The sequence below is a fragment of the Triturus cristatus genome, chromosome 7, assembly GCF_964204655.1.
Source record: "Triturus cristatus chromosome 7, aTriCri1.1, whole genome shotgun sequence".
Taxonomy (NCBI): domain Eukaryota; kingdom Metazoa; phylum Chordata; class Amphibia; order Caudata; family Salamandridae; genus Triturus; species Triturus cristatus.
The window spans coordinates 1,726,251,317-1,726,276,305 of NC_140590.1; the positions used below are offsets into that span (position 1 = coordinate 1,726,251,317).

At 47.4% G+C, this 24,989-nt stretch overlaps 1 pseudogene; it reads left to right on the forward strand.

The window, feature by feature from the left end:
- Nucleotides 1-285: 285 nt before the first annotated feature.
- Nucleotides 286-1,429, forward strand: LOC146812906 (U3 small nucleolar ribonucleoprotein IMP4 pseudogene; annotated as a pseudogene).
- Nucleotides 1,430-24,989: the final 23,560 nt, after the last annotated feature.

A 24,989-nucleotide genomic window follows, 5' to 3' on the forward strand; every position in this document is an offset into this window, starting at 1 on the left:
TGCAGCTGATTTAGCACTGCTGCTACAATATATCCTGTTCTGATGCCACGGCCCCGCTGAGGCGGGATGTAATGCAAAGTCTGCCCGAGGCGACTCGGAGGGTGGAGGGGACATCACCTCCGGTCCTGTTGCCAGAGCAGGTAGTTTGGAAAGAAAGCAGCTGGCTATAAGATAAGTTTGGGTACTATGGGGAGAGAAGGAGGAAAGATAGGAAGAACTGTGGGCATATTCACAAAGAGCCGTCCAGACACAGCCCAAAAAAACACAAATAATGGGGGTTGTTGGTGGGTTCCTTTGCCCCACGTGAGCTGGGAGAGCTGCTGCCATGTTGAGGCGGGAAGCACGATTGCGGAGGGAGTACCTGTACAAGAAGGCACTTGAAGAGAAACAGCACAGCATTGAGGACAAGAAGCAGAGGTTAAAAAGAGCTTTAGATGAACATTGTCTTATTCCAATTGAAATCCGCCGAGATGCCCTCTCTCTCCAGAAGCTGATAAAATATGACGATGAAGGTGGTGAAGGTGTAAGCAGTCATGTGGATGATGAATACCATTGGGCCGGCGTGGAAGACCCCAAAATCATGATCACTACTTCGAGGGACCCCAGCTCACGCCTCAAAATGTTTGCCAGGGAGGTGAAACTGATCTTCCCCAATGCTCAGCGCATGAACAGGGGTAAGCATGAGGTGGGATCACTCGTCCAAGCCTGCAAAGCCAACAGCATCACATACCTTCTCATTGTGCACGAGCACAGAGGGACACCAGATGGTCTGATTGTGTGTCACCTTCCGTTTTGACCCACTGCGTACTTCACACTGTGCAACGTGGTGATGCACCATGACATTCCTGACTTGGGCACCATGTCTGAGGCATATCCACATCTCATATTCCATAACTTCACCTCGCGCTTGGGGCAGAGGGTCTTTAGTATCTTAAAGTTTTTGTTCCCTGTGCCCAAGGATGAAAGTAAGAGGGTGATAACATTTGCCAACCAGGAGGACTACATATCTTTCCGGCACCATGTGTACAAAAAAACTGATCACCGGAACATAGAACTCTCCGAAGTTGGTCCCAGGTTCGAGATGAAATTGTACATGATTAAACTTGGAACTCTCGAAAATGAGAAAACTGCAGATGTGGAGTGGCGCTGGCACCCGTATACCCACACGGCCAAGAAAAGGAAACTCCTCAGTGTGGAATAGGTGAAGAGACGGAATCGATATGCAAACCTGTGAGCAATTCGATGGAATGCCTGTGAAAATTACAAGGGGAGCAGCTACTCACTCCGAGGCTCTGCTGCTCCTGTACATGTTGGGAAATAATCAGTTTGGTGTTTGTAAACCAGAGAAGCCACGCTTTATTTCAGGAAATATTCCTCCTGCCATGTTTGTGGGAGGAGCCACTAATTTTTGTACTAAAGACCTGCAGCCATCGGCAACGTAACAAAAAGCCCTCCTGGGAGCCAATCACCACCTTGTAGAAACGTGTGTACGTTTGATACTTCTCCTTTTATTATTTTCAATTCCATGTACAGTTGATAAACTAATCGTCGGAGCTGGAGGCGGCAACTGGCAGAGCAGAGGAACTCATGCTGACTCCATAAATCTGGGAAAGGAGGCCTGGAGGTGACCGTGACCCCCTCCATGAGTTTTATCAGGTCAGGGGCTGGTTTCTTCCAAAGGAGGGGGTGAAGCAGACACGGAAGTATAAGGTAAATCATCGTTTTTTTTTGTTTCCTGAAAGTTTCCTTTGTCATTTCACGCGTTTATTTCTAGTCATCGTTTTCTCTCTCTCGAGCTCTGTGTTTTTCATTCACTTTCTTCTGGAAGGTTTTCTTTTTGTTTGGCTTGGCTCGGGAAGGCCTGCCCTCGGGCGATGAGCTAGTGTAGTTAGAAAAGTGCCATTCTGGAGAAGAAAACCCTTAAAAATATCACAGAGTAAATGAATGACCCTCTTCATCAAACATTTATAGTCACAGTAAGTGAACGACCCTCGTCGTCACAACCCCTGTTAAAAAAACAGTGTCACAAACAGCAAGGACGCCCCTGTAAATGGAAACGAGCTGCACTCAGAGAAAGTGCACTACTTGTATTCACCAAACAAACACCACACTCATAGGAACAGCATACCCACGTAATCGAACAAAGGTCACATTCACTCTAAATAAACACCACCTCTTCACCAAACAAATATCACACTCACCACACTCACAGAAACTTCGGAAGTGCATCTTCTGGGATTTGTGAAGAGACTGGCTTCAGTGGTGCAGCGCAATCTGAAACCTGATTTGTAGTTGAGCAGGAAAGGCCGAATGTTAAAAGAATATAGAAGCTGGGCAAAGGCTGCTTTTTTGATAATACTGCAGATGGATGGTGGACAGCGAGGGGGGGGGGTCAGTTTATTGTGGATGGAAGTCAACAACACACCCCGGCTGGATGCCTATATGTGACATTTCCATGCTATGTGGCCTGGATCATGGATGTTTGTGTGAAAATGTCCATGGTTTTTGGCCTAGCCCTGGCCTGGATGCGTATGTGTGACATTGCCACGGATTGTGGCATGCTTTCTGGCCTGGGTGCTTATGTGTGACATTTCCATGCTTTCTGGCCTGAGGGCTTAAGTGTGACATTTCCACGGTTTATGGCTTGGGTGCTTGCTTATGTGTGACATTTCCATGGTTTATGGCATGGGTGCTTATGTGTAACATTTCCATGTTTTCTTGCCTGAGGACATGTATGCCATTTTCACGGTTTATGGCTTGGGTGCCAGTTGAGGGTGTGGATGGAGCCAAAAGAGGACGTGGGTGGAGGTAGTGAAAAAAGTGGGTGGAGCCGAGAAAATGGGTGTGGCCTCCGACAAGCATTTGAGCACCTGGACTTCATATTTTACAAATTAAGTACTGCTGGTGAGGGACCAGTCAACTGAAAGACAAGGACAGTGTTTTGGAAAAAACGGGCCCGTGAATCGCCCCAGAGCGAGGGGTAAAGACAGCAAAAATCAATTGGCATTGAGCAGGACTTACCAATTACGGCTTAGACCAGCGGGGCCTGTAGCAAGGCGGTGTCCTTATACGCTGTGCCTGGGGTCGGGTCCCCGATACTCAGGAAGCGTTCACGGAGTGATCGGCTTGGATTCAATCTGCGAATCAGTGGCAGCGCCGGGGAGTTCAAGAAAGATAGTGGGGAGGAGGGTGGGGCTGGAGGGCAGGTAAACAGCCGGCGAGTGGCCGAGCTAGGCTAAATTGGCAGTCCCACGGAGGAGGGATGGGAACAAGACGGAGGGGTAAGGGACAGAAAGTGAACCTTGAAAAACATTAAATCAAGAACATGGTGGTAGGCATTGTACAGAAAAATAATGTACAAGAAAGGTTAGTTAAAAAACCATATGAATAGAAAGACTTCATTAAATGCGACAATTCAGGAACGTAATAGTATGTTTCAACAGGGCTATTATATACAGGTATGCACGTTGGCTAAGCATAACAGGGAGGCCATATTTATAGCCTGCAGGTCTACATGAAAGGTGACATATGTAAAGAAATCCACACAGAGCTCATTAATATGGTAGTAGCCAGGGCTTTAAGTAGGAAGAAAAAACTGGAGGGTCTCTCAAAGGGGCGTGGCTTAAAACACGTACGCTAAAAATCTGTGTTTAGCATAGTGTGCAACCCGACTTGTATTTTGCTGTTTCCGTCGTTGCATCCACATATATGATACAAGTAACATAATACCTACAACAAGTCGACTATTGGCTTTGTCAATGGTTGTTAGTTGCATAAGATAAATAAACAGCAACAATGGCTTGTATTTAATATTGAAAAAGCTTCCACTTAAAGCCCTGGTGACACCACGACAATGTTGATGCTCCTGAGTTTGAAAAAGAGAAGGGAGATCCAGAGAGAAAATTACTCTCTTTAAAGGATTTTCTTTCCCCTATAACGCTCACCTGGCATGACGTCATGCCGTAACTTCTCCACTAGTGAGACGTGAGCAGGCACACATCAATGTGCCTGCTGTCACTGCTGTCCGGAAAAAAACGGACAGCTTGAGCCAGGGCACAAAACAGAGCCCGATAGAGACCTGTTTCAAGGCCCCCTTTAAAAAACTGCCGGCGCTCAGACCCAGTGAGACCCGGCCCACTTATAGCCATGTTAGTAGCCATCAGATCAAACAGGCATCAAGGGGTATAAAAGAGGACAGTAGCTCAGAGGAAGTACACGTTCATGTGTTAAAGTTGTATGGTATTATTCCATTCATCAGTGGTGTTTACAGTGCTACAAATAATAATTCTGCCTGGGATGAAAGACTGATATATAATTTTTTACAGCATGTTGGATACTTGCAGCGTGATCATTTAAACATTGGTCGTCGGTCCATAAGGGTATATGTGGCTGAAGTATCTCCAGCCAGTCTGAGCTGGGTGCTTTGAGAGCCCTACTCCTGAAAATGTTCTGTGCCTTTGGCTCCCGCCTCAAAGCTGCAGTAAACACATATATGTGCCCTGATGGGATTTAGTGATGGAGTGTCGGACTAGGTCAGGGTTTTGACAGTTTTCAAGGTGCTGTCTGTCTTCATGCCAAGCTCTGACAACCCTTGTAGGGGAAAATGGGGAGAGCAGGGGGTGGTGCTAGAGATCCTGAGGCAGTGCCTGTCCAACCAATCTCATACTGTAGGGTCGAGAGAGCAGGTCCTTAATCAAACCTGGTGTCTCGTGTCACTACAGTCTTGTGCTGGAACTACATGGAACACAAGGTTATTCTTGGCAAGAAATGGCACTCCTTGCCATGCACTTGCTGGAATGTGGTCACAACCTCTATCATGTAATGGTAATCCTTGGCATACAATTGCAACTAGATGAACGTGATGGCAATCTCTGGTATGTGATGGCAATCCCTGGCAAATGATGGTAAGTGCTGGCATATAATAGCACTCCCTGGCACGTGATGGTCCTCTGTGGCACTCAATGGCAGAATGTCGGGAAGTTAAGAAAGGTCTACATATGTGTGGCAGCAATTGATTATTGGAGGCTGAACCTGGACATATTAAGTTATTCCTGCCATATGATGGCACTATATGGGCATATGAGGCTATAAGATATAATGTGCAGTAGTATCTGTCCTTATGTGGCAGTAGTTAGCACTTGGTGGAAATACAATATGGTATTTGAGGACTAAACAAATGAATCTACTAAAAATTAAAAGTTGGCTTTAGGCTAGAAAAAGATTGCATTTTTATATTGCTGGTTGTTGTTATTTTGTAAGTAAAAATAGCATTTCCAAAACTTCTAAAGCTTATAAACTCATGCTGGTTTTGAAGACTTTTATAGATGATTTCATGACATAATTGCCATCGCATCACAGGCACCTATTTGTGGCAATCATCCTCCTGTGGAGTGATTTCATAATACTCTGATAGCTGTTATTACTTTATCATCACAATACATAGGTCATGCCTTTGAGCTGTATCTGTAAGATTAGTTTCACCTAAGGTAAATGTCTCTTTGCACATATCAGGTTTCTGTCACACATGCCTTTCATCTGCCCGAGTCTGTAGGTTCTGTCTTTTTAACCAGAGGAATAATAGCTCAGTTGTGTAAGACCTGAGCATGTGAGGTTTGTATTCTTTTTCATTTTCCATCTTACAATTCCCAGGCAGATTTACTGTCAGATATATGATTCATAACATACTTAGGAGAGACAATATGATAGATTGCCGAAGGCCATGCTGCAATTCATATCAGGCTCTTTAGTCGACTTCATTTGGATGTTGTACCAGAAAATACACCACAAGGCCTTATTTCTAGCAAAATATCCTCGAAGGAGAGCACATAGGGCTTGCTAACAATGCCAGATTTCTCAGCGTAATATGGCCTTGATATTTGCGCAATAAAGGTTTGAAGCTTAGTAACTTCTGCAACACTTTATTTTATTTCATTTTATTTTACAGATCTTGCACAAACGAACTGAAATTAGATATAGATATAGGAAGCAGATAAAAGCTAGCATGTCATAAAAGAGTAAAGACAAACTAAATTATGATATATTTGGGAAATGTGGAGAAAGAAAGCCATGGGATCTGGAACACAAGCTGAAGATTGGCATGGATGTGAACTCCTAAAATGTAGAGAATCGAGCAGTCTGATCTTAAAAGAGAGATAGCAAATTTAAGTGTGCTGGAGAAGAGCAGAATTTAGAAGATGTAAAGTAAAGGAGGGGTCCCAACTAGTGTTGAGGAGAAGGGGCGTGGCTAGTACAAGGTACGGCTCTTCCGTCATGCCCCACTGGTCAAAGTCAATCAGGAAAAAATAAAATTATAATATCACAATAATAGAATTTTATTTTTCTATGACTGGTTAAGACAATGCCAATGCCTATGTAGGGTGGGGTGGGGCCAGGCCATGCCAGGGGCAGGAGTGATGGATCCTGTAAAGCGCACATGTCAGTTTGGCTTGCTGCCTTAGACATGTGAACTTCTATTTTTCCAAACCAGCTCAGACTCCCATGCACTGGCAGACCAGGCCACTCAGACCAATCCTGACGCTGCTCTCATGCTAGGTTTACCATGAGGGCAGCCTCCTGATTGGGTGGTGGCCTGTGCTTTTGCCGGGAGCAGAGCACCACAGAAGCGTCTGTCGGTGACAGGTATGTTTCATGGCATCCTTGCTCCACCCTGCTGTTTGAGAAACAAATACCCTAGGGCTGGGGGAAGTAGACATCGACTCTAGCAGGAAATGAAGTGGATGAATAAAAGAGATGAAGGAGAAAGCAGTTTTGAAGTGGTATAGCCGGCAAAATGCTTACAGATTTGGAGGCCTGCTGTGAGAGAATTTTATTGTAGAAAAATGTTAAAAGATTGACTTTGTTGTAGTAGTAATAATAGATAGCAGGGGCAGTGTCAGACAAGGAAAATAGGACCCAGGCCGGGGAAGGCAAAGCCGGACCCAATAGAGGCCTGGGTTAGAACGCCGGCCGCGCCGGGACCCCTCCACGCCACGCCCCGCAATTAGGAAACCCGGCTAGGCCGGGGAGGGCACGGATAGGCCCACAAACAAAGGTAGCTCCCCCCCCCAATCAGGGGGCGAGAAAGGTAGGCAAGGGGGAGGTTAAGAGGGCCCAACGGCCCAGGAAATCCCATTTCAAGTCTCCTCCTCGCGTAAGAAGAAGAGAAGACCACCCACCCACACCTATGGATACGGGCATCGCAGCCGTAGGGGGAAAGGGTAGCGGAGCTGACACGAGGAACCTAGTAGAGAACGAAATTACTAGGAGATAGATGAAAGGCTCACACAGTGTCCTTGGATGCCTCACGCCAGGGGCACCGGGGGAGCCTGGCATTGGCTTTCCCCAACTGCAGCGGGCGTTCACAGCGCCTTTCACAAGGAAGCGAATCAGCTGGCCGCAAAGTACCGCCAGGTGACTCGGTGCCGGAAAAGTATGGGAGGTGTGGAGCCGCCTCCGCCTTAAGCAGCACAGACCAAGAGGCGTAAGTGGGGGCCTACACGTGGCGACAGGCGCTGCCTGCTTCCAGAGAAGTACCCGGTTACCCGCACACCCCTGAGGCAGGAAGTACAAAGAGAACAACGGCAGCGGGGGTTTCGCGCCTTAGCAGAGAAGACGGAAAGGAAGGCCACGCCAGCGCACAGAGGGCACAGAAAGAAAGGATTGCGGGGAAGCTGACCGGAGAAGAGGACGACGCAAGGACACTATGGGGCATTTCGCGCCTTTGGGCGGAAGACAAAATGCGGCTTTCACCCCCGCCTCATCTGTTGTCGAGGATACGGGTAGAGTCCACCACAGATTCGGGACTCGCGGGCACCTGGAGCCAATACGGCGGTGCCCGGATCAACAGGGACACCGGCCGGTGGTTTGCGAAGATTTGGATCAAATGCTGGGCAGTATACCGGCACCGCCACCACGGAGGCACCTGGAGTCAGAACAGCGGTGCTCGCGAGAACGGACCCCGGGGCGGTTTGCAGACTTTGAACAAGCAGATGGTGTAAGATCACGGCAGTAAACGAACCACGCGGGTGTCGATGCGGGCGGCGGTGCCCCCGAACGGAGGAAGACTGGAGCGGGCGGCAGTGCCCCCATAGCGAGCCCGGAAGCAAAATTAAAAGGAAAAAGGTAAGGAGCGGGGCTGCGCGAAGCAGGGGGACGACCGACTCAATTCGGGAAGAAAGGGTTGCGGCCAGCCTACTAACAATCGCTGAACACCCCAACCCGGCATTGACCGCGGAAGGAATGTAACCTTACATGTGAAGGGTCAACCGCAAAAGGGTGGAACAGGGTTCGAGCCCGGTAAACAGTCCAGAGCTTTCCCGGCCTGGGTCCAATCTCGGAACTGCTCTGGGAAGAAGACAAGGCCGGTTTTAGTGCTGGTGGCGCCCCGTGCAACAATGTTTTGTTGGCGCCCTCACCACGGATTCTCTCACTGACACCCGGTAACAATAGGTGTGTAAATCTGTATATATAGGAAATGAGCCATGAGCCAAAGGTCTGAGAGCGTAGGAGTCACATGTCACCCATACTGGTGGCAGTAGTATAGTTTAAGAGTGATTGGCGTGGAGGAGCACGAACGCAGAGTCGGGAAAGAAACAGCATAGTTGGGAGTTTTTCTTTAACAATGGGGAGCGATTTATAGCTCAAGTAACCCTCTTTTGCGACATTAGTGAATGTCCTAATGTTTATTTTGCGGTTTATATGCAGTTCTGGGATGAAAGTCGATAGCCCTCTATTCAATATTGGAACTTTAAGTTATAAATTGCAAGTAACAGAAAGATGTCTTTTTTGAAAGCAGTAATCCGCTGAGCTGTTTACATCATATGCAGTCGGTATTCTACTTGGTACACGTTCCTTGCGAATGTTAATAGCTCACTATTCTATATTGGGATTTCAGGTTATAAATTGCAAGTAACAAAAAGATGTCTCTTTGGAAAGCAGTAATCTGCTGGGCTGTTTACATCATATGCAGTCGGTAATCGACTGGATACGCGTTATTGGCAGCGGGCACACGAACTGCCCGCACTAACTTCACCGAGGCAAAACATCAACCTTACATAACACTGATTTCTCTCCAGGAAGATAATTACTCACACGAGTTTTTCTTGACATTCATGTGAGGCTGGGTAAATGGGAATGGGACTTGTATATTTTGCGGCGTATATGCAGTTCTGGGATGAAAGTTAATAGCTCACTATTCTATAGTAGGACTTTAAGTTATAAATTGCAAGTAGCAAAAGATGTCTATTTTGGATGCAGTAATCTGCTGATCTGTCTTCATCACGGGAAACGGTGCGATGACAAGGATTTATTCGTCGGACGGGAGCGGTATTGTGGTAGATTGGGGACAAACATGCACTAGCAGAGGGAAGCCTAGAGGCACCAGGAATGCGATCGTAAACTAAAAACTGTGTCTTGCTTTCGACATGCTGGCTCCCAGAATCAAGAGTCTTTATGTCGGCATTATGCCGCAGGATGCCCACTCTGCTGTGCCCCACCAGAGGGCAAGGCCAAACCAATCCATCCACCTCCAGTAGATAAATAGCAGGGTTCAAAAGGTGGCCTGCTTATCAAGGTCAGCCTCAAGCACCCGCGATGGGAAGCTTGACAACAAATCCCATGCTGGTTGGGCACAGCCATGACAAATGACCCAATTACCACACAAGTCCCAGTACCTTGCAAAATACCATTCAGAAAAGAATCAACCTGTACCGCCATATTAAGTTGCCAAACTAGCAGCGATAAACGCAATTACATGGAGTACACAGGGAAATTTGGCTCTTGAGAGACCTTCCTTAGCTGGAACAAACCAGATGTATAGTGTCCAGCGGATGTGCAACTAGCCGATCGTTGCCAGAATAGTATCGCACATAAATTTGGGGTGCGAAATATTGTTAATAAATATATATTGCCCTATTGGAGTTAATGGAAATTCTGCATCCAATGAGACGGTATGGCAGGTAGCAATATTTGAGAGATGTTTTCCCAGACGATGTTTCGGGGCTATGGTATTCTGTTATACAAGCAAAAACATTCTGAGTTTTCTTTCTTTATTAAACAAAGATCTGTGAGTTGCAGGTCACTGCAGTTAAAAGACAAGTTGGTAAGAAAAAACAGAGCAAAAACAAACAAAAAAAAAATACGTATAGTGGTGGTACCATTAATAGTGGGGCATACATGAGATATGCGAGCGATGTGTCCCTGAGGTGTATAGGACAACCCAATTCTTGTAGTCATACTAACTATTATAATTTTCGAAAAGAGCAAAACCCGGCAGGGCAGTGAAAAAGCTACCCATGGTCAGGGCAATGGTCAAGTCAAGACCCTGGGGAAGCCGCGTTTCGGCTAGGGGAGGGCCCCCATAAGAAAAAGTACAACAACCTGGTCTAAAGGGCTAACAAACAGCAGAAAGGGACCAGGACCGCCTGGGGCTAGAACAATCCAGACTGCGGTGGGAACAGATACACAGCTGAGACCAGAGGCCAGCAAACCAGCCTGGCGATGGGAGGGCAGCATCCTGCAAGGCTTCGCAGGGGCATCGCACCGCTCGCGGCACCCAGAAGCATATTGGCCAACCTCAGGACCGCCCAACTGAAATAGGGAGAAAAGCGGGGCGGAGGTGGTAAAGGGAGCAAATTTTGTCCATACAGCCTCAAGTACAGAGTAAACAAACGCGAAGTGGGGGCCACGTCCTTCCTAGCGGCTGAAGGGTAGTAAAGACGTACTGAGACAGATGCAGGGCAGCTCCATCCAAAAAAAAAATATAATAATAATTTTCCTGCAGAGCGAGGGATTTCTGCAAATTGAGGCAGGGGATCTCTGCCCGTGAGAGGCATGACCACCCGCTTACAGTTAAGGTCATGACGACATATTCCTACGATCCGCGCTGAGGCATACGCCACCAAGCAACCAGCCTGGCGGCAAAAATGGGCAAAACAATGTCCCCAATGTCAATTACGAAAAGCTAGTCCAGTATACCTACGCCATGCAGCAAGCATAGTTAGAAAGAAATCCTGAAGAGAGCTGAACACCACCAGGGACAAAGCTTACAGTGCCCAGGGCTGGATGTCAGGCAGCACGGGTTCATAAACTGGTAGTAGTCAGGGCAACACCTTGAGGAGGGGGTATACCAAACGGGGATAGGAATAGACAAGTTCACGTCGTACATCGTGGGCATATTCGAGCTAGGAGGTGGCGAGTAGGTAGCGAGGTCAGGCCGAGCTAAGGGGGGAGCTCCCTCCGATCGAAAAACCGTAGAGAGCGTGGCGGAGCTGACACGAGGAACCTAGTAGAGAACGAAATTACTAGGAGATAGATGAAAGGCTCACACAGTGTCCTTGGATGCCTCACGCCAGGGGCACCGGGGGAGCCATTGGGCGGCGTGCCGCCAGAGAAAGAACAGAGATGACACTCCCGCAGGACCCCGGGGATGCCTTACGGCAGGTGTACAGACGGAGAAGATGACAAGGACCCAGCCGCAAGAAAATAGAGTAGATGCTCAAGTAAGGTCCTTGGGATGCCAAACGGCAGAGACCCCTGGGAGAAGGGAGGGCCCCGAAAGGATACAGGACGAGCGGGACGGCACTTGCAGCCCGGGCATGCCCAGAAAGGGACACCCTCCAAATCGGTAGCAAGTTGAAGCCTAGACCCGTGAATCGAAACACAGGGATTGGGGCCCCTCCATCCTTTCCCAGGCAATTGAGGCGGCTGGGTCCAGAATGCGAATAGAGGAAATAATGAATAATAGATAAAAGTGAAACATGGTCATTGAAGGACTATAGTAAGACCATGAATGTTTGAAATTTGAAATATGAAGATTTCATGTTACCAAATGTTTGTTGTGAAAATAAAACTGCGACCTTTTCAGGCACCAAGAAGTGGTCAAGTGCTAATTAAGGGAAAAGCGCGCAGCGATGGCAACAACCATGGGGGAGCGGGGAGGGAGTACTCGCCGCCTGGATGGGGTTAAGCTTTGTAATCACAAAGAAGTTGAGTATCAGTTTAAGAAGTTCTTTAGCGCGAAGGGATGATTTTAACCTGATTTACTTAACATAACACATTTGATAGTACACTAAAAGGGAAGAGATGAAAAAGATTAATGAAAGAAAAGTTGAAAGACGAGAGGCAGAATATGGGCTGAAGGGGCCACAGGAAACGCAACAAGTTAGAGACAAGAAGATAAACAAGGAGCATGAAAGGTAAGACTCTCAACTAATTGAGATTAAGGGCAGAGTGAAAGGGCATCCAAGGCTTTCCTAATGTGGGACAAGAACAGGTAAAGCTGCAGTGGTATTGAAGAAAGAAAAAACTGGAAAATTAAGTAATGGGAACTGACACAGCTTAAGGGAATTCCTCAGGTCTCATTCTGGGCCTGCAGAATTATTATCACATCACATCCATCCTGATGAAACTCCATCCACCCCCTTTTCCGGCCCCTACCATCTTCAAAACCAGCTGCACCACTAACAAAGCCATCCACACAAACTCCCCAGTTTATAATGCAGACACCATCTCTCCATCTCTACTGGTTCTCTGTACACCGATAGCCAGACCACCATCAGACTGGCGAATCAAGAGCGTTAAAAAAAAAAAAACACGTCAGCAGCCTTTTCCCATCTATGCAACCAGGATCTGTTACAGCATTCTTGATCCATCAGGACCACCCCAACACTGCTGCAATAAAGGAAAGACTTGAAGACCCACCTCTTCAAAGAACAGCGCATCATGACGCCTTCTTAGCTCACAAGCGAGCGACCTCTCCTATCACTCATTGGCTTTATGCTTGACTTTGACCCTGTACAGCCCTCGGCTGCATTTTGGCTTGGTGGATGCTATAGGAATACAAACTATCAGGCCAGAAGTCACAAGAAGAGCTGATCAACGTTATCAAACATTACCACTATTATAAAATGGTAGCAAAAGGGGTGAGATTGTGATGGGACAGTGGTGCATTATGAAAGGTCTGAAGAGTACATTTAGCAAACTGTAGATTAACAGCTTCTTAATGAGTTCTTTAAGTTGGGCATAGACTGTTTTTCAGATCGATTTCATGTTTATAGTTGGGCAGTAATTTTACCATAACCCTGAGCTTATCAACTCACAAATTCTCCCAAGTTCCATCTGATGGCATTTGTCAAGGGAAATGAGCTCCCAATGCAGAATTTTAAAGGCAGAAAGAGTGAAATCCTAGGTTTTCTGGCACACAGTACATTACCTTGTGGTTAGACCAATACAAGTCGAACTCGGGAAGGGGAACTAATCGCCCCTCAGGGAAATCCGCAAGGTGTCTGCTCGACAGGATTATGTTAGATCCTGGATTAGTTTAGTATTCCCTGTAGTTGCTGAATGTGGTCCTCAGGGATAAAAGAAGAAAAAATATAAAAATATAAAAGAAGATACATAGCATTTGGTGTGACTTTTGCCAGGTTTAAGCCCAGGGATAGTATTGAGGACAGGCACAAACTATTGTGAAAAGTGTGAAAATGAGAATTTGTTGTCAGTCGAGAGCATACAGAAAATCAATGTCTTTTAGAGATGAGTCATGGGTTTAAAAATAAGCCAAAATTAGAAAAAGAAACAAAACGTGGAAGAATATATGTCATTCTATTGATGCTCTCTCCCTTGGCAAATCATAACTTTGTTGATTTGACCTTTATTTCAATTGATCATTTCTTTGGCCTGACCGGGACTTCAAGTGGGTATATGTGCTGGCCTAACTCCAGGCCTGGACACTGAGGGTGCAAGTGTCATCTGTGGTCTGTCGAAGTAATGGAGACGTCATGGTAAATGTTAGAACTGGGGGTCTCTGGTTGGCTGAGGTAGGTACCTTAGTCCAAATAGAGACCCTTGCTTCTCCGTCAAGGAAAGGAAGGACACCTTCTCAGATAGCCCCTGCCCACCCTCCTGGTAGCTTGGCACGAGCAGCCAGGCCTATCTTCAAGGCAAACGTATAAAGTATTTGCAACCGCGCCCTCAGTAACCCAGTGATGACACCACAAATGGACTCCACACGAGTTTCATAAAAATAATTATATGTTTATAAGAAAAAGATATACGATGAGACCACACGATAACTATCCAACATATGCGTATTTATAATATTTCACCTTGCCGGTTATTAGGCCAGCAATCACTTGTAGGTTCTTGCAGTATTAATGAGCAATTCTCTATTATCCAATGCAGTCCTAATGCAATGTTATGCAGTTCGTGATGCAAGAATCGGGCACTTTGTAATGTAAAGATAATGCAATTCGTAATGCAACAATCAGGCAGTTCATCATGCAAAAATATGCCCTTCGTAATGCAACAATCAGGCAGTTCGTAATGCAAAAGTAAGGCACTTTGTAATGCAACAATAATGTACTTTGGCACGGTCTCTATGCCACTCTTACTGACTCGCGGTCAGTTACTGCCAACTTATGCCTCCAACACTGTTATGATGAAAAATAAAGATCCGCTCCGCACTCCGGCCCCGATACCGCCACTCCTCGGCAAGTACGGACCGCAATACGGACTTGAGTGGAGGCTCGCGCTGCAAAGATGGGAAAGGCCAAGAGTGTTTCTCTTGGAGCTGCACCCCACCCCAGGCGGCAACACAAGCACGCTTGCTGAGTGTTACCTGGGAGGTGCGATCTCAATCTCCTCTCCTCGTGGCTTGGGCCTCCAGTGCGACTTCGTTGATCTTGGGCAGTAGAACACGGACCTCCGACAATGATGGGTCGAGGTCTCACCTTGGCAAAGGCAGGCTCGGGCCGGCCGTGGTGAATTCACACAGATCCTCTGGGAATGCCGGTCTGTGCCGATGGCAGTGACGATCACAGCACTGTTGGTCACGCTGTCGATCGAAGCAGAGAACCAGCCTACTCCGGGACACACTGTCATGGGGCAATTCCTCACGATGGTCTTAGGCTGCAACAAGGCACACACACACAGCATCGCTGTGACACTTCTATTGAGCTCCGGGTGCACACGATCACAGGGCAAACCTCACGAAGGTCTCAGGCTGCACAAAGCACACGCACACTGCGTCACTGAGACTCACTTGGACTCTGGGTGCCCACGATCACAGTGCAATCCTCACGAAGGTCTCAGGCTGCACGAAGCACACACACACAATGTCGCCGAGACTCACTTGGACTCCGGGTGCCCACAATCACAGGTCAGTTCTTACGATGGTCCTAGGCTGCAAAAAGCACACGCACACAGCGTCACTGATACACACTTGGAAACTTTTATGTTTCTGAGTTTCCACAACAGGGTGCCAGCTCGTCTCGGGCCCTTGGAGACACGTTACTTTGGGACACAGCACACAGCAAAGTCCTTTCAAACAGGGGGACACAGCACGCAGCAAAGTCCCTTAACCTCTCCTTAGTTAAAGCATCAAACGGCAGGCCAGCCCCAGAACACACAGCAAGGGTCAGTCCTTCTCTTCAGTCTCTTCAGCTGTTTCTTCTTTGGCAGAGGTTCCTCTCGACCGCAAAGTAGTTTCAATCCTTTTCAATATGGATTTCAGTCTAAAGTCTAGGTGTTTCAGCTCTCATAGATATACCCCTAAATGTCTTTGAAGTCTCTGTCCTCAGGGGGCACTGACCCCTGTCTAAACCAGTTCTGGGTGTCTCCCTGCCAGTGACACCTTCTTCCTTTGATAGTGTGGGTCTGGATCCTCAATCACTCAGCAGTAGATGGAGCCATTGTTTTATGGCAGAAGCCCAGGCCTCTTCACCTCCAGAGGGGTACTCCTCCCCCCTACACTCAATATGCAGGTAAGCCTGTGGCTCTCACCTACTCCTCCCCTGGATCAAAACATTCCCCAGATACTATCACTTTCAAATCCTGACAGTCAATCCACAACCAGGCAGAGACACACAGAATTGTTAGAACAAGAAAACTAGCAATTCTAAAAGCATGGTTTCTAAACACACAATTCAAAAACCACCTTCACAAAGAGATGTGGTATTAAATTGTTATTAAACCTGTCAATCTTAAACCTTTGGGAAGATAGGCTGGACACATATTACACAGCCTTCCCCTTTCTGTCCTTTGGGCAAGATGGCCTTTTCAACGTGAACAACGAAATGGAGAGTATTGCCAGGACATGGTACACACCCCAGTACATGTCCTACCTTTCACAAACACGGCAACCTGCCCACGGGGGTACCTTGGGTCTACCATAGGGGTTTCTGATGTGCAGGGAAAGGGAATGCTAAGGTCTGGCAAGTGGGTGCACTTGTCAGGACGACATGGCAGTTTAACAAACTGTGCTCATGCACTGCAGTGGCAGGCCTGAGTTATCTCTTTAGGGCTACTTGTGTGGGTGGCACAATTAGTGCTGCAGGCCCACTAGTAGCACTTGCATTGCCAGCACGGGCACACATAGTGCACTTTACTAGGAGCTTTACTAGTAAGACAAACATAGCAATTATGGACAACCAATTACCATTGCACTTTACACAGGAAGCACTTGCACTTTGACACTGATCAGCAGTGGCAAAGGCCCAAAGCATCTAAGTTGGCAACACCATGTCAGAAAAAAGGTCTAGGGGGAAGGCAAAACGTTTAGGGAACCTTAGCCTAAAAGGACCAAGTCCAAAAGTAAAGTTGTGTGCTAAAAACATCAGAAACTCAAGGTCTTGCAGGACTCCCTTTTTAGCTTGTCCCGTCCACACCGTGGTAGACCTACACTTACTGCTCGTGTTTAGGAAACCACTGATGGAATGGTCTCTGGCCTCTGTGGAAGCACACACGGATTGGGAAAGAAGGACTTCACTTACATGTCTCAAATAAGTTTGGTCATCTGTGGTATACAGGCTTACTAGGAACTCCCATATGATCTAGTAATACACTGAAACCTTGTGGTGAACTTGAACGTGCGTGGTGTGTTTGCACAGTGGATGGAACACAAAAGTGATGCACTACATGAAGTACAAGTGTACATGACCTGCTGCTGCCCTGAAACACATGTCGAGATCTAATAAGATTTTGCATCTGTGATACATCACTTTTTTGGTGTATCCTAGATGGAAAAACTTTTTGGGCATTTACTTTGGATGGCTTTGCGTGGTTTAGTAAATGCAAAGTAATGCAATGAAATGCACAGGGTACACATTTTATGGGTTAAGCATGGCGTTGCTATGCATCCATCCATGGATTTCGAAACAAACACAGATGTACAAAGACTTGTAAATCTGCGTTTCGGCCAAAATTCTGCTCCTACCCACCAGACGTAACAAGAAGAAATATTGTTGTTTTTCTTTGTTACTTCCTCTTTGCTTATGATCTGGGGGGACTCTGTAAGCAGTCGAGAGGCGGCGGAGAAAGCACTCACTTTGGGACCTGCTGGCAGCGTTCTTCCACACTCACGCTGTCAGCCTTGCTGCTGCCGTCTGCAATTCACGGCATTGCGGGACCACGGGACTACATTTCCCAGCCTCCCAAGCGCTACTGGGGCATTTCCGCCTGCCGTCGCGCCAGGAGGCGTTGAAAAGCGCGAGCCTCCCTCGGTGGAGCGGGGGACTCTGTAAGCAGTCGAGAGGCGGCGGAGAAAGCACTCGCTTTGGGACCTGCTGGCAGCGTTCTTCCACACTCACGCTGTCAGCCTTGCTGCTGCCGTCTGCAATTCACGGCATTGCGGGACCACGGGACTACATTTCCCAGCCTCCCAAGCGCTACTGGGGCATTTCCGCCCGCCGTCGCGCCAGGAGGCGTTGAAAAGCGCGAGCCTCCCTCCGCGTCGCGGAACGCGCGCGGGCGGCGCCGGGAGAAGCCCGGAACAAGGGCGGGACCGTCTGTGGCCGTCCGGGGCAGGAGGAGGCAGGGCTGGGCCCGGTCCCTTGCTGGCGAGTTGTAAGTATCCTGTACTGAAGTTTATCTGCTGAAGTATTCTGTTCGCTCATACCCCCTTGCCTGTATACGGAAGTGATAGGTGCCAGGTGGACAACAGGAGTGGGATTGTTGTGAACTCGTACACCCCTAAGACATATAAGACACAATTACCTCCACCAAGGCACGAGAGCAAACAAGTGGTGTAGACCTAATCATACCATGGTCAAACCCAAGACTCATCATACAAGGGCAGAGGGAGGGGTAAGAGGAACATTGGATGCCTTTATCACACGTGCGGAGTCACTCTTAACCCATGAGATTATGTTGACGGAGAAACGGCTCTCGCTGGACTCCTTAATAGCTAACAAACGGTCCTCACTGGGCAACATAGCCCTTTGCCCTACGCCTGGTGGAGGAACTTGTCCGTCTCACTTGACGCAAGCACAACCATCTCAGCCTCAACCCTCTGACTTGTCGATAGTAGCAGATGGAAGTTCCCAGGGGGTCCCAGACTCAGCAGGCCTACTAACAACAGATCTGGATAATATAGGTAGGCCAAAGCCATTGCCCACCAGTAACAACACTCAGTTGGTAAATGATATCAACACCACGGGGGACGAAACATTAAGGGGGGCGATCAGCGTACAACCACTAACGCCTAACTCGGACCCTACACAGCCACCCATTAGCGAAGTAATCACGCGCTCCAAAAGATCTCAACTTGGGATAGGGCAACTAGAGAGTGGCGGAAGCTGTGCCGTTAACCGCTCCAGCAAGCCTGGCCGGAGAAGGCAAACCAAGCCTAGCAAAGGAGGGAAGATAAATCCCGAGATTAAAGATTGCCCAGACTGACAGAACATAAACAGGGCGGGGGAGCTGCAGGACATCATTTTAGCTTTTGGGGAAAAAATGGAACAGCTTATAGTTCAACACCTAGACCCAGTCTTGACTGCAATTTTAAATCTAGCGGAGAAGATAAGTAGGCTGGCAGACCCAGACAGAGATCAGCCCTCTGGGGCTAACCCACCGAGGAGGAATATGGAGTCAGCAGTGGCAGACAGTGGGGAAAACCTTGTAACGAACACCGACGCCGAGGAGAGAGTTCATAGGAAAACACCTCTGGACCAGGGGAATATAAGTAATAGACGCATTGGTGGCATGGTCCAGGACATCACACGAATCACTCCTAATGAGGTCTGTCGGGGACCAAACGAGCAAGCCACCACGGAAAAAACCACCATGAATGCTGGCGTTCAGAGCACCCCAGGTCTCCAGATCCTGGATTTACCACCCGCTTCTAGCCCTTACTCGATTGTGCTGGTTGGAGTGCCTGGTCTTGGTAACGACAGAGAAGAAACGACCAACGCTCTGATTAACAAAGCTGCACACTGGTTAACTAGTAATACACCTGCCAGAAGTTTGCAGCACAGGCACATCCTTATGGCTAGGAGGGTAGCATGGATTGGAAAGTCCGGGAAAAAATGTGCGGGTGACTGCGTGATCGTTAACTTTAGGTACCCTGAATCAGTCAGAGAACTGTTGGACAATCGACATGAGGATGGAGGCACTGGGTCCTGCATTAGGATGTTACCTCTACACTTTTTTTATAGAAACAAAGCTCCGGTCAGGGGCATGAATTGGCAGGGGCTAGGGGCAGCCCTGGTAAGAGGGGAGGAGGCGTATGGCCCTCTAAGGAATAGATTTGCCCCACTTACAAGTCTGTCTGCCCTGGATGAGCAAGATTGACTACCGACACGAGGGAATGGGGAGCACGAGATAGACTCAGACATCTCTAGCAATCATGTAGAAACATTACCCTTAGTGGTACCTGATCTGGTTTTGAGGGCTCCCGATCCTGACCAAGCAGTTGGGTTTGCAGGTGTGCTGGGAAGTGAAGTGGAAACCAGAACCCCTCCAGTTAACCGCTTAACCAGGGGCACCACCCCAAGGAGCCTGCCCGGAGCACTTAAAGGTCTAGATCCAAACCATAATGAACTGAGGTTGATCTCCTGGAACACTGCAGGTCTGGCATCTAAGATTCAAAACCCGGACTGGCAAGACTTTATCAAAAAATATCATGTTATTTGCCTACAGGAGACTTGGGAAACAAGTAATAACGCCTCATTTGTTGAAGGTTTTAAATCATTCCTTGTTGCAGCCAGGAAATCAACTATGGGTCGTGCCATGGGGGGGTTAATTATGTATGTGGCACTGGCACTGAATGGGAGGTGGGTAGACCTAGGGTGGGATTCAAGTTGCCTACAAGGAGTGAAATTTAATTCTAAGGGATCAAAGATTATTTTTATAAATTTTTATAATGCAGGTCAATCTATGCTAAACCTGGTTGAGCTGGAAGAGAGGCTGACTAGTTTAAACGACTCAAGGGATGCAGGCTCTCAGTTAATTCTTATGGGGGATTTTAATTGTCATCAGTGCCCACACCTGAAATGGGAAGGTGGTACGTGGGATGCGTGTCCCTCCACTAAGGGCTGGCATCCGGAGCCCTCTAGAGAGGGCCTGGCATTAAGCAGAATTCTGTGTAAGTTTGCCTTAACCCACACGATGGACTTGATGGGGCATGGGACATCTAATGTATTGATCCCGACCTTTAAGGCGAGAGGAAGGGACTCAATTATAGATTACATTTTTATATCCACCGTGTTAGAAAGTAGGGTAGCTCATTTTGAGATAATGCCAAGTGTGTTCAGTGACCATAACCCTTTGATTTTGTCAATAATGGACACACCCGGCACCAAGAGGGCGGAGATTCCTACTGTGGGTGAATACAAGGCCAGGGATCAGGGGAGAAGAATTAAATGGAGTAACATTGATGGTGTTGAACTCCATAGAGCCCTCCTAGACAATACCGACAATTACACCTGGAGGTGCCTAGATCCCAAGGTAGAGGGGACTGAATTAATCGTAGCATTTGAGGGCACCGCCCAGCACATCGATAGTCTCCTAAGAAGTAAACCCAAGCCTAAGGCTGACTTTTGTCCCAGGTGGTTCGATAAGAACTGTTCAAAGGCCCATAGGGACTTGAAGTTGGCACTAATCAAGGTCGCCAAGGACAAAGGGCATATAGCTGTATGCAGGAGTCGCTATAAAAAAGCGACCAAGCTGAGGAAAAGAGCCTTCCAAATTGAAGCCTGGGAATCCTTAAGAGAGGCTGCCGAGCTCAGAGATATGAGCAGCTTCTGGAGGATAATATATGCCCCATGTTTTCAATCCCAAGATAAACCGCATTTGGCGTCTCATATCCTACCAGAGGCGTGGGAAGCACATTTTTCTAGTTTGTATAACCGTGGGGTTCCGGAGACGCAGCCCACATCAGTCATTGGATGTCCCAGTTGTGCCTGGGTTCCCATCACAGTGGACGAGGTTCAATCAGGGATAGAAGGTCTAGTAATGAGGAAGGCGCCAGGACCAGACGGGATACCCCCGGATCTATTTAAAAGCCAGACAGACCTTTGGGCCCCCATTTTAACCAGGGTTTTTAACACAGCGATTGAAGTGGGCATGCCAAGATCTTGGTCTACGGCCGTTATTGTGCCCATATTCAAGAAGGGCAATAAAAATGACCCACAATGTTACCGCCCAATATCCCTAATAGATGTAACGGCGAAAGTTTTGGGAAGAGTCATTTTAAACCGCCTAATGACATGGGCTGACGAAAACAATATCATCACTGATGTCCAGTATGGCTTTCGAAAGGGGTGCTCCACAACTGATCAATGCCTCAATCTCTACCATCTGGTGGCAAAGTATACTGTGGCCAGGGAGGGGACAATGTATTTGGCATTCATGGATCTCTCCGCGGCCTTCGACTGTGTAAACAGAAGAAGGCTGTGGGAAATCCTGAGTGCCATGGGCGTGGATCCAGGATTGATCCATGCTCTGCGTATGCTCCACCAAAACACCACTACAACAAACAAATGATGGACGGAATGCTGACAATGCAGACATTCTAAACCAGTCAAGAGATCTGGGTTAAATCCATCGTTCTTTTGCCCACTACGCCACCCCAGTTTAGACATGGCCATATGCAAATCAGTCTTGACCCTGTGCCTCATGGGAACAGTCCAGCCCGAACTGCCAAGCCATGTCTTCCCTGGACCGGAATCAAGCATCCTAGGACTGGTTTCTGGCTATCAGCCGTCATCAGCCTGGATAGCTTGACTCCAGTGGCGTAGTGAGCACGGGTCCCACGTCTGGGAATACCCATCCCACTTAGGGCAAAAAGCGTTACAACAAACAAATGATGGACGGAATGCTGACAATGCAGACATTCTCCCCCAGTCAAGAGATCTGGGTTAAATCCATCGTTCTTTTACCCAGCTACGCCACCCCAGTTTAGACATGGCCATATGCAAATCAGTCTTGACCCTGTGCCTCATGGGAACAGTCCAGCCCGAACTGCCAAGCCATGTCTTCCCTGGACCGGAATCAAGCATCCTAGGACCGGTTTCTGGCTATCAGCCGTCATCAGCCAGGATAGCTTGACTCCAGTGGCGTAGTGAGCACGGGTCCCACGTCTGGGAATACCCATCCCACTTAGGGCGAAAAGCGTTACAACAAACAAATGATGGACGGAATGCTGATAATGCAGATATTCTCCCCCAGTCAAGAGATCTGGGTTAAATCCATCGTTCTTTTGCCCACTACGCCACCCCAGTTTAGACATGGCCATATGCAAATCAGTCTTGACCCTGTGCCTCATGGGAACAGTCCAGCCCGAACTGCCAAGCCATGTCTTCCCTGGACCGGAATCAAGCATCCTAGGACCGGTTTCTGGCTATCAGCCGTCATCAGCCAGGATAGCTTGACTCCAGTGGCGTAGTGAGCACGGGTCCCACGTCTGGAAATACCCATCCCACTTAGGGCGAAAAGCGTTACAACAAACAAATAAATGATGGACGGAATGCTGACAATGCAGACATTCTCCCCCAGTCAAGAGATCTGGGTTAAATCCATCGTTCTTTTGCCCACTACGCCACCCCAGTTTAGACATGGCCATATGCAAATCAGTCTTGACCCTGTGCCTCATGGGAACAGTCCAGCCCGAACTGCCAAGCCATGTCTTCCCTGGACCGGAATCAAGCATCCTAGGACCGGTTTCTGGCTATCAGCCGTCATCAGCCTGGATAGCTTGACTCCAGTGGCGTAGTGAGCACGGGTCCCACGTCTGGGAATACCCATCCCACTTAGGGCAAAAAGCGTTACAACAAACAAATGATGGACGGAATGCTGACAATGCAGACATTCTCCCCCAGTCAAGAGATCTGGGTTAAATCCATCGTTCTTTTGCCCACTACGCCACCCCAGTTTAGACATGGCCATATGCAAATCAGTCTTGACCCTGTGCCTCATGGGAACAGTCCAGCCCGAACTGCCAAGCCATGTCTTCCCTGGACCCCTGGAAGACTGGGGGAGAATGTATGCAGATGACGCGGTCCTCCTGGCGCGTACTGGAAGGAGCTTGCAGGCCCTCATTGGGGGATTTGTTAGCTTCATGGCAGACCTTGATCTGGTCCCTAACCTCACAAAATCCTTTATCATGGAAGTGGGTAAAATCCCACACAAGAATTGTGTTTTTACCATAGGCACCCACAAATTGGAGAAGGTAAAACAATTTAATTACCTGGGTATGGTTTTTGATAAAGACTTAAACTTTAAACCTCTTGTAAGTCATAAATGTACCCAACAACTTGGTGTGGAGGGTTCAATCATGAACTATGCACGCAGATTGGGTCGTTGGTCACCCCACGAAATAGTACAGTTATACAACCTCATCTGTTGTGCCAAAACCCTGTACGGAAGTGAGGTGTGGAGCTTCATAAGTGACAGAAAAATTCAGCTGGAGGAAGATAAGTTTCTAAGAAGACTCTTGCAAGTCCCCCAAAGTATTCCCTCTTTTATAGTCCATGAAGAGCTGGGGATCTCTTATATCAGCGAAAGGGCTTGCCTCAAACCCATCATTTGCTGGATTAAAATCTGGACAAACCCTGAGGCAAGCCTCAGCAGACAAATCCTGGAGGACTGCATGAATAGGGACAAGGGGATGCAAATACCCTGGCTCAAATACGTAAAGGATACACTAACCAGTTTGTGCCATGCTAATCTTTTCGACAAGCCTTCCACAATAGTTTATAGAGATAAGGGCACCATTAAGGCAGACTTCTTATGTCACTCAGCAAGTGTTAGAGAGGCAAGGGAAGGGCGGAAATGTACTGTAAAAGAACACCAGCTTTTAAAAACCTGTGTGGGTATGGAATTTTACCTGTCTAATATACATAACAGACAGGATAGATTCCTGATAACAAGATTTAGATTAAACCTCTTGCACCACATTTTATCAGTTCCAGCTGGTTACGTGAGTGATGTTAGCAAAAAAGGGTGTTGCGGCTGCGATCAACGATCTCCGCAAGACACCATGCATTTTTTTCTTATATGTCCTTTTTATGCTCTCCCAAGAAAGCGGTTTCTAAAAAACATCTTGAAACGCTCGGAAATTAGACAGGCCAAAGTGGCCCTCTTATTTCTCAAACTCTCCGCTGATCCATTTGTATTATTTAGCACTGTGCACTTTCTGCGATTGGCAGTTAGACTAAGAAACACTAGAGGTGAGAACTAACTTGTAGGATTGCTCCCTTATATATATGATCTTAAAAGCTCCCGACAGACTTAGCCATTACTAAATGTCACGTGAAGATTATAGATAATGAATTATAGCCTCTGATTGTCCTGTTTTTTTTTTATTTTTCTTTATTTTTAGTTTTTTACTCTGTATATTTTATTGTGCTTTTTAAACAAAACAATGTCGATTTTAAGATGTGCATCTTTTATGGTTATTTTCAAATACCCGAATAAAGATATTTTATTTGATTTGATTTGATCTGCATTCTGCAGCACACACAGAAAGTGAAATACGCCTCGGAGGATTGTTTATGTTCAGGAAGATATTCCTTCCTGTTCAGGGTAAGCTCTATAATACACCTTTAACTATTGTTAATATTTATGGCCCAAACACGGACGATCCTGTCTTTTTTGATACTTTGTGGGGTAAACTCTACAATATCTCATCTGAGACTATTATTTGTGGCGGTGACTTTAATGTGGTACTTGACCCCGCGCTGGACAGAAGAACGACAGTAGTTTATCCCCCCCGAAGG